This window comes from Cucurbita pepo, unplaced genomic scaffold, assembly GCF_057944985.1.
Source record: "Cucurbita pepo subsp. pepo isolate OVF unplaced genomic scaffold, ASM5794498v1 scafford_8, whole genome shotgun sequence".
Taxonomy (NCBI): domain Eukaryota; kingdom Viridiplantae; phylum Streptophyta; class Magnoliopsida; order Cucurbitales; family Cucurbitaceae; genus Cucurbita; species Cucurbita pepo.
The window spans coordinates 208,258-216,885 of NW_028257913.1; the positions used below are offsets into that span (position 1 = coordinate 208,258).

The following is an 8,628-nucleotide window of genomic DNA, read 5'->3' on the forward strand; positions in this document are numbered from 1 at the left end:
TAATGTTTATTTTTTCTATTCAATATTTGGTTATGTTGTTTTAAATATAATTTCGAACACGTAAGTCCATGACAGTATTTTATGATAAAGTTTTAAAGATTTATTTCCGCATAAGAGAGTATGTTGTGATGACGATAGCGACTTTAGGTTAGTAGAAATCTAGGGTTGTTACAGTTGGTATCAGAGTTCTAGGTTATAGATTCTGTAGACTAGCCTAGGAGATAGGCTTGACATGTTCCATGGTCCCACATCTTATGCTCCCCGATCATCATCAAGTATGTCACGACCCGATTTTCGAGGCTTCGAAGAATCGAACTCGTGACTAAAAGGACGAAATCGAAAACAAACAAAAAGAAAATAAAAGAAAAGAAAAGCAAAGTAAAAGGATAAAATTACCATTCAATTAAAACAAAAGAGAAAGAAGATTTGTTTCGAAAATATTACAAAGAAAATTGCAAATGTAAAAATGAAATACAAAATTAAAATCAAATATTTCAAATGGAAAATACAATTATGAAGAAAATTACAAAAGACTCTAAATATGAAAACGAACAAAGGACTCTAAAAGACCGACCAAGGACTGACGCTCCGGAACGACACCCCTCTGTGACCGCACAGCTCTCGAACACCTCCCCGTATCGAGTGGTACCTGAAAAAAAAAAGGGGAGAAAGGGGTGAGTATAAAAATATACTCAGTAAGCAGCCTACTTGTAGGCTCTTTTCGCATCCTTATCTTGGTAGGTAACCACGATCTTTCTCGGGTTTCTAAGGAGAGTGATCTAAGCTACAACTCTCCTTTCTGTATCATAAAAGGCTTGCCCATCTTATGCAGTGAAATGATCAGTGTCCTGAGGTGAGGCGCGACCTCATAAGCAAATCTGAGGGGATCGTATGGCTGGATCTAAATACGTGACTCTCTCTCTGAACATCATCCGTGGAGGTTAACTGACGACCCTCACACGGGACCATACATCCACAAAACGGGGTGCGACCCCCTATGTGCCGGTCACCTACTGAGTCATCCTAAGTGGCTCCACGTCCCCCGCTTAGGGACGGGTTTCTACGGCCCAGGAGTCCTGTTCAGAAGACCCCTTAGCTATCACCACTAGGTCTGGGCACCTGTCACACTTCCCTATCCGGATCTGCAAAGCTCAACGATCACCGTACCGGAGCTCTGTCTCGACGGTATGGTATCGGAGGAGAGAGGGAAGTGGAGGTTCTGATGACACTATCTTCACTGCTCAACTCTAACGGGCTACCTAAGTTACCGTGGTGACCTATTATTCTTTCTAGGGTGGAACTTGGTGCCTTAGACTTAGATTCGTGTTTCTCTAGGATTCTCGTGCCTGGTGTCACAAACCTATCGGGTTTGAAATTCTGGGTTCTGGTTCCGCCGGTAATCATTTCGCGGGTCTAATTGCACGGTATTCTAGAGGTCCCCCAATCTAGGGTCTCATCTAGCCTACTTAGCCATAAGCGTCCTAATCTAAGCTCATAGTTTCTTCCTATTCATCAAGAAAGATAATATAAGCAATCATCATACAATAGAGTTTACACGCAGCAGTTCATGCAAAATTATCAAACATGCTCAACGGGAAGATAACGTCCATCTTTACCCGGAGCGCAGATTTCACAAGTTTCCCAACCTCCTCATGCATACATACATTATCAGAGTCTCAACCAAAACAGATTTAATACACATTTTGTATCTAGCTTTCCATAATCATCTTATATTCGCAGTTTCTATAATAACACGCTAAGTCCGGCTAGCTAATTTCATAGGTGGTAGCATGCATGCTTGTTCCTAGCGGTTCCTACAAGTACTGCTCGTGGGAATCCAAATGGCTACTTACTTGGTTGACGCGTGCCTTCCCAAGCTCGAATTATTTGCCGGAAAAGATTCCAAAAATTCTGGAATTTCCTTGATAGGTCCTAATTCACATAAAAATAGGATCAGAGTTGAAATCGGGGCGCAAAACAAGCAAACGGAGGTCGAACGGAGGGAAAAAGATCACCCACGCGCTTACACGCGCCTGCACGCGCTCTGGAGGGTGTTTTACGCGCGGCTTTCTACGCGCGCGTGTCCACGCGCTTCTTTCTGTGCAGTCACGGGTCGGTTCGGATAGGTCGGAGCGGTCTCGGGCGGTTCGGTTCGCGTGCGGAGCGCCGGTTCGGATTCGGGCCAACCCGGTTGCGCACGCCTGATGAATTTCTCCAGCCCGCGGTCGCCACGTGTCGGTCGTCGGTCCTACTGCGCTCCTCCGTACGGCGGCTGACGCATGGCGGCGATGCCTTCTCTCTCCTGCATTTTTTTCCAAATTTTCCAGAAACCGTGAGTTTTGCGTTTTCGATCCATTTTCTTCCGATTTTCTTATCTTTCAATCCGTAATCCATATCAACAAAGTTTCTTCACGAAAGTTGTAGATCTCATATTCTACTCCTTCGAAAGAATTTCCTTAAATTTTTCTGATGGTCACAGATCTTATTATTTGAGTTCAAATTCGGAGAAAAACACGAGTTCTTACCGAAAATCACGTTATCTTTAAACTCCGATTCGAACGCCGATCTTGGCCGCCTCCACTCCAGAACTTAACCAGATAGCGCTGTCGAGGGTAAGAGTCCAAGGATCAACATAAAACGTTGCTAGCACACGAAAATCTTGATGACTTCTCAATGTAGATACTCGTGGACTAACCTGAAGTTCTTGAACGTTTTGTCGAAATAGGAAGGTGCGATTCGTGAGAGCACCTTGCCTTGAGCTATTTGATGGTTTAGATTGGGGACTCGGTTCTCTGGCGTCGGTTCTGATCCGATCTCCTATGGCGATTTGTCATCTCTGTTCTTCCTCTCTCCCAAACCCTAACTTCTTCTCCTTTCTCCATTCCCTCTCTTTTTCTTTTCTTTTCTCTCTCTTTCTTCTTGGAGCCCAAACAACTAGACCCCTTGGATAAGAGTAGGGGCAAAATGACCATTTTGCCCCTATGTTGTTATTTTTATTTTATTTATTTATTCATCTAAAAATTCGGGTATTACAAAGTATGTCATGGATAAGATAAGAAAAGGAAATGTTGTTGATTTCATATGTTGTTACTGCTTGGTCATTATCAACTATAACTCCTAATTAAATTTTGACACCATTGACTGTATTATTCTTGACTTAGTTATATGTTTATTTTAATACATAATTGGTATGATTTACCCATCATGGAATATGAATGTTAATTAATATATTGACAGTGTTTAGATTAGTAAGGTTTGTACCATGAATGGGGAGCTAGAGTTTAGTATTTTATGTCAGATGTCTTGAACATAGTTAAAATACGCAGTGTTATGACCATAGAGATGAGAAAAATGTATCAACGTATACTGACGATTAAATATATTCAAATGAAAACAACCAAGAAAACTTGAGAGATGACAGCATCTTATAGTCTGCTACAGATATTAAAAGTGGTAGTGTCGAAAGGAAATTTGACTATGAAGTATGTAAATATATAATTTAAGTATCGGTGTGAAAAAAAAAAAAAAAAAAAAAAAGAGCTAACACAGTAAAAGTTGAAACATTGTATACCTAAACTCATTTATGAATGACATAAATGACTTTAATGTGAGCTAAGCTCAGGAAGTCGTGAGATGTAGAAAACCACCCTGCCTAACACTAATTGAAAATTTTTAAAGTTACAATCGAGCCACATTGTGGATGAGATATTATAATTATGGTCAAAGTTTTATAAATATTTATAAACATGGATTAAACTAGGAGGACAATGTAATTAAGGAAACTGATTAAACTATTTATCTTGTTGTCCGAAGAAAGCAAGTCATCTAGAAGAAAGTGAGAAAATTGAAATTGAGGTTGAGGTAAGTATTTAAGTTCTCCAATACTAAATTGAGGTTGAAATTGATGTGCCTAAACCACAATCATACTAAATGGATTCTATTTTTCATGAAATTTTAGGAGAAGACTCAATATGATATGATAAGGTTATGTATGAAATTTGATAATAATTAGATTATGATAAAAGGCTAAACCAAGGGTACGTGTAAAATGACTAAAATTCCCCTATAATTATATATAGCTGGCTTAGGAGCAAAGTGACCCCTAAATGACATTTAATTGAATGAGACTTATGTTACAAGGCCATTAAAATATGTTGAGGATTTAAACCAAGATTTGCAGTGGTAAATAACCAAACTATCCCTATAAGAATTCTAAGATGTTTTCAAGATCTTAAATACTCAAAATACTACGAAAATTTATGAGACTCCTTTACAATATAAGGGTAAGTATGAAAGATTTTAAGGAGATTATAACAACTTAGGGATATGAGCTAAGAGAAAAAGTATGTAACTACCCCTCAAGACACTTGTTAAGGAATCAAGGTTTTTATGAGTACTAAGTGACAAGATACATATGAAAGATTTATGCATGTAGAAAAATATTTATGACTCATATGGATTAGGGTGTACTTGTTAAGAATTTTGCTTTAGTTGTATTTCAAGACTTAACAAAAAAACTCTTGAACGAGAACCCGAGATATTTTAAAGACCTCCCGATGAGTAGTGCAATATGGTCTTACGACAATGAATACGTCGTAGGAAACTATGAACACCTAGGTGTAGGTACTTCAACTATGTCACAAGGAACCCGTGAATCCTTGGACATAGGTATGTAAATTGTATCCCACCGAACACATGAAGCTTTGGATGCAAATATTAAGACTATGTCACGGGGAATGCATGAAGCCTCGTGCATTTATTTATTAAATATAAGGAACAAATTAAGGTAACAAAAGTCAAGAGATAAGAGTTGAAGAAAGTTCTCTTAAGTATAGGAGTTGAAGAAAGATAATGTTTCAAAGATTTTCTTTTAAGTTTCAATGTGGTAGTTATGAGTGACTGTGAGGTCTTTTAACTCATTAATATCCACAACTTGTATAATTTAATGAACTAGATCTTCGAGAAGGTTTTTAAACTAGTTTGTAATGGTCTAAATAAATTCTAAAGGGAGTAATTGGACAAACTCTTAATCGAACTTAAAGTTCTATATAGTGAGCGTTACACAAATTTCTCAGAGTATGAGTCTTGGATGAACAAAAATGTTTCCCATCGGCATCAATGTCATAGAAATTTGGTATAGCGAACCATTTTAGTTAGAATGGGATTCCAAAAAAAGATTTTGTAGAATTAACAAGTGATAACCACTACACCACAACAATTAGATGTCCATAATGTCCATGATCAAAAGAATAGCTAATAATTATAAATTTTAGTGTTTAAACAAAATATCCTTAGAACCTTGAAATGTTTGATCAATATTCTTTAAAAATAATAATAATAATAAATAAATAAATAAAAATAAAAAATAAGTTTATTGTTAGTGAGATGAAACAGTTAATATCTTGTTTGAAAATACAATTCAACTTTCAAACGTTTTGTTAATACTCATAATTTAAAAAAAAAAAATTCAAAAATACTCTTAAATCACTTTTCTCTTCAATTTTGTTTTGAAGTCTCTTGTTTATGGACATTTCCTAATATGAATATAATACAATTCAATTTTCTCTTCAATTCTAGAATTAATTGTGCAATATTTGAAGGCTTTCAATGTTATTTGAGCAATAGGTCCAACTGTTTAATTGTAACAACTTACAAAAAATAATAATTATAACAATAATAAAGAAATAAATAAATAATTAACCCATCCCTTCCTTCACTGATATCTTAGGACTCCTTCCTCAAATATCACTCTTCAACCCCTACTCTAACTACCCGTTATGCTAGAGAGAATAAAAAAATAGATCAGAAAAGATTCACATACAAAGCTAGAGAATGAATATAAAAATAGCCCCTACTCCAACTATCAGTTATGCTAGAGAGAGAATAAAATGGCTTTGATACCATGATAGATGATCACCACCAACTATCAGTTATGCTAGAGAGAGAATAAAATGGCTCTGATACCATGTTAGATGAACACGACTCTCCACAATGGTATGATATTGTCCACTCTGAGCATAAGCTTTGCTTCGAGCTTTCCCAAAAGGCCTCATACGAATGGAGATAGTATTCTTTGATTATAAACCGATAATCATTCCTTAAACTAGCTGTGGGACTCTCATCCAACAGAATTAAACGGCTAAACAAAATTAAACGAAAAAAAGAAGTCAGATTTAGAAGTAAAGAAGATTCAGTGGATAGAACTAAACACTAAAACTAAATACAGAGATAAGATTCAATTAATAGAATTAAAAACTAAAACTAAATATGGAGAGAGAAGAAAATAAAGACAAAGATTTGGTGGAAAAAAAACTCTACGATAAAACAATTAAAAATTAAAACTAAATATAAAAAAATGGAGATTTAGGGAAAAGAGCTTCACATAAAACAAAAGAATTAAAAATTAAAATTAAATACTGGGAGAAAAGAAAATAACTCCGAGGAAAAAAATAAAATACAGACCAATACTAATAGAAAAAAGAGGAAAGATTCAATAAATAGAATTTAAAATTAAATATAAAAAGAAAAATGGAGATAGGGTGAAAAGAACTAAACCCAGCAAAAAAAAAATTGAACTTTAAATATCTCCGACTTTTATTCATGCAAATATTCTAATGTTCACATGAAATCTAACATAATCATTATAAATTAAAGGAATAATTTTGTAAAAGTTCGAATTTAAAACTGATTTCATGGGCTCACATAAGTTGACTTGGATTTCAAAGGATAGAATTGAACTTTAAATTAGTGACAACAACTTAAGCTAATCAGGTAAGTGGCCTTATTATCGGCATGATTATATTTGATGCTGACACGTGCCCTGTGGTTTTGCATGTGTCATAAACTTCATATGTGTGAATTGTTTATAAATCGATATGACTATGATATGTTATGTATATGTTATGATACGTGAATGATATGATAACTCTTACATCATCATGTGTTCAATGATATGTGTGAGATAGGATACGAGAAGGATGCGATAAACGTAATGGAACGATATGACTAAGATATGATTGACATAATCAATGATATGTGTGAGATAGGATTCGAGAAGGATGCGATAAACGTAATGGAACGATATGACTAAGATATGATTGACATAGCATATGGTTAGGTTATGTATAGAAAAGGATATGATTATGATAGAATGATAGAACGATATGGTTAGGATACGTTCCTATAACGGTATGACTCAGATTCGTAAATAAAACGATATGGTTAGGATGCTATACGTTCCTATAACGGTATGACTCAGATTCGTAAATAAAACGATATGAGAAATGATATGAAAAATGATATGATATGTTCGCTAGAGGGATTGTATTAAACAATAATAAAAACGAAAAAAGATTCGTAAATAAAACGATATGAGAAATGATATGAAAAATGATATGATATGTTCGCTAGAGGGATTGTATTAAACAATAATAAAAATGAAAAAAGATTCGTAAATAAAACGATATGAGAAATGATATGAAAAATGATATGATATGTTCGCTAGAGGGATTGTATTAAACAATAATAAAAACGAAAAAAATGTTGTGACCTTGTACCCCCCTTAACGGGTGTCCGGGGCACTAAGAGCTACTAGAGAATGAAAGGAGGCTTAGGTCCTAGTACGTTATGATGATAGGTCCCGTAATTGCAAGTTAGAGTGAGTGGATGAGTCACGTAAGTGACTATAATGTAGTTTTATGTTGACTACAATGGGAGTCAAACCCACGACCTTCTGTTCCGAAGTCAAACGCGCTAATCCACTGCGCTATGCAATCATTTTTTAAAGTTTATGCAAATACATTAATATAAATATATATTTTTAATACTTTTATGTTTGAATTCCTACTTATCATACCGTAATGGAAAGTATGGGGACCTGATGCATAATTGTGTGTTCATGTGTATCGAGATACTGCCCCATTATGATGAGCACGAACGCGTACTTCATGAGATTGATTGTGATCATCTTATTCGCCATAATGCTACGACAATCATTATTCCCTACGGGTGTCCAGCAACAACCCTCAGCGAGTGCTAGCCAGACCAGTAGGCCTAGGGAGCGTGCGAGCCTACCTAGTGGGCCCACGTTCGTAGGTGTGGGCCATGTGTAGAGAAGTATTACACATCTAATTTAGCCTGAACTAGAAAGCCTTCAAGAGAATGAAATGAACTCTTGTACAGTTGATGACTACATTTCATGTGACTTCATTTCATAACGCCAATAGTCGGGCCACTTATTGAGTACAGGGGTTCCTACACACGGCCCACTCGTCACATTAAAGACCATGGAACTTGTGTTACGATAAGTTGCATTTTATTTATTTTGTAGTCCTTAAGTTAGATTAGGACATTGTTTTATTCTTTTTTTGTTTTATATAAATTTCACGTTGTTTATTTATCGTTATTTTTTTTAAGGTTTTATTGCGAATTTTTAAGTCCATGGCATAGTGTTATGAATTATTTAAATGAATTTTTCACACAAAAAAGAAGGAAAATTCCAGTATTAAAAAACTTAAACTAAATATAGAAAGGAAAGTAAATACATACCCAAAATAACTTGAAATAACTCTATCAATTGTTTTATACAAAATCATAGAAAATAAGATTTTTAATAAAAAAAAATACAAT

General features: G+C 35.3%; 1 long non-coding RNA gene and 1 other non-coding gene across 2 annotated transcripts; both read right to left on the bottom strand.

Annotated features, from left to right (window-relative positions):
• Positions 1-452: 452 nt before the first annotated feature.
• LOC147785977 (uncharacterized) lies at positions 453-2,073 on the bottom strand. Its single transcript, XR_015414969.1, has 2 exons — positions 1,854-2,073; positions 453-649 (listed from the first exon to the last, which is right to left on the bottom strand). It is a non-coding gene; the product is annotated as an uncharacterized LOC147785977 (long non-coding RNA).
• A 5,628-nt stretch (positions 2,074-7,701) lies between these two features.
• On the bottom strand, positions 7,702-7,775 carry TRNAR-UCG (transfer RNA arginine (anticodon UCG)). The gene has a single exon. It is a non-coding gene; the product is annotated as a tRNA-Arg (tRNA).
• Positions 7,776-8,628: the final 853 nt, after the last annotated feature.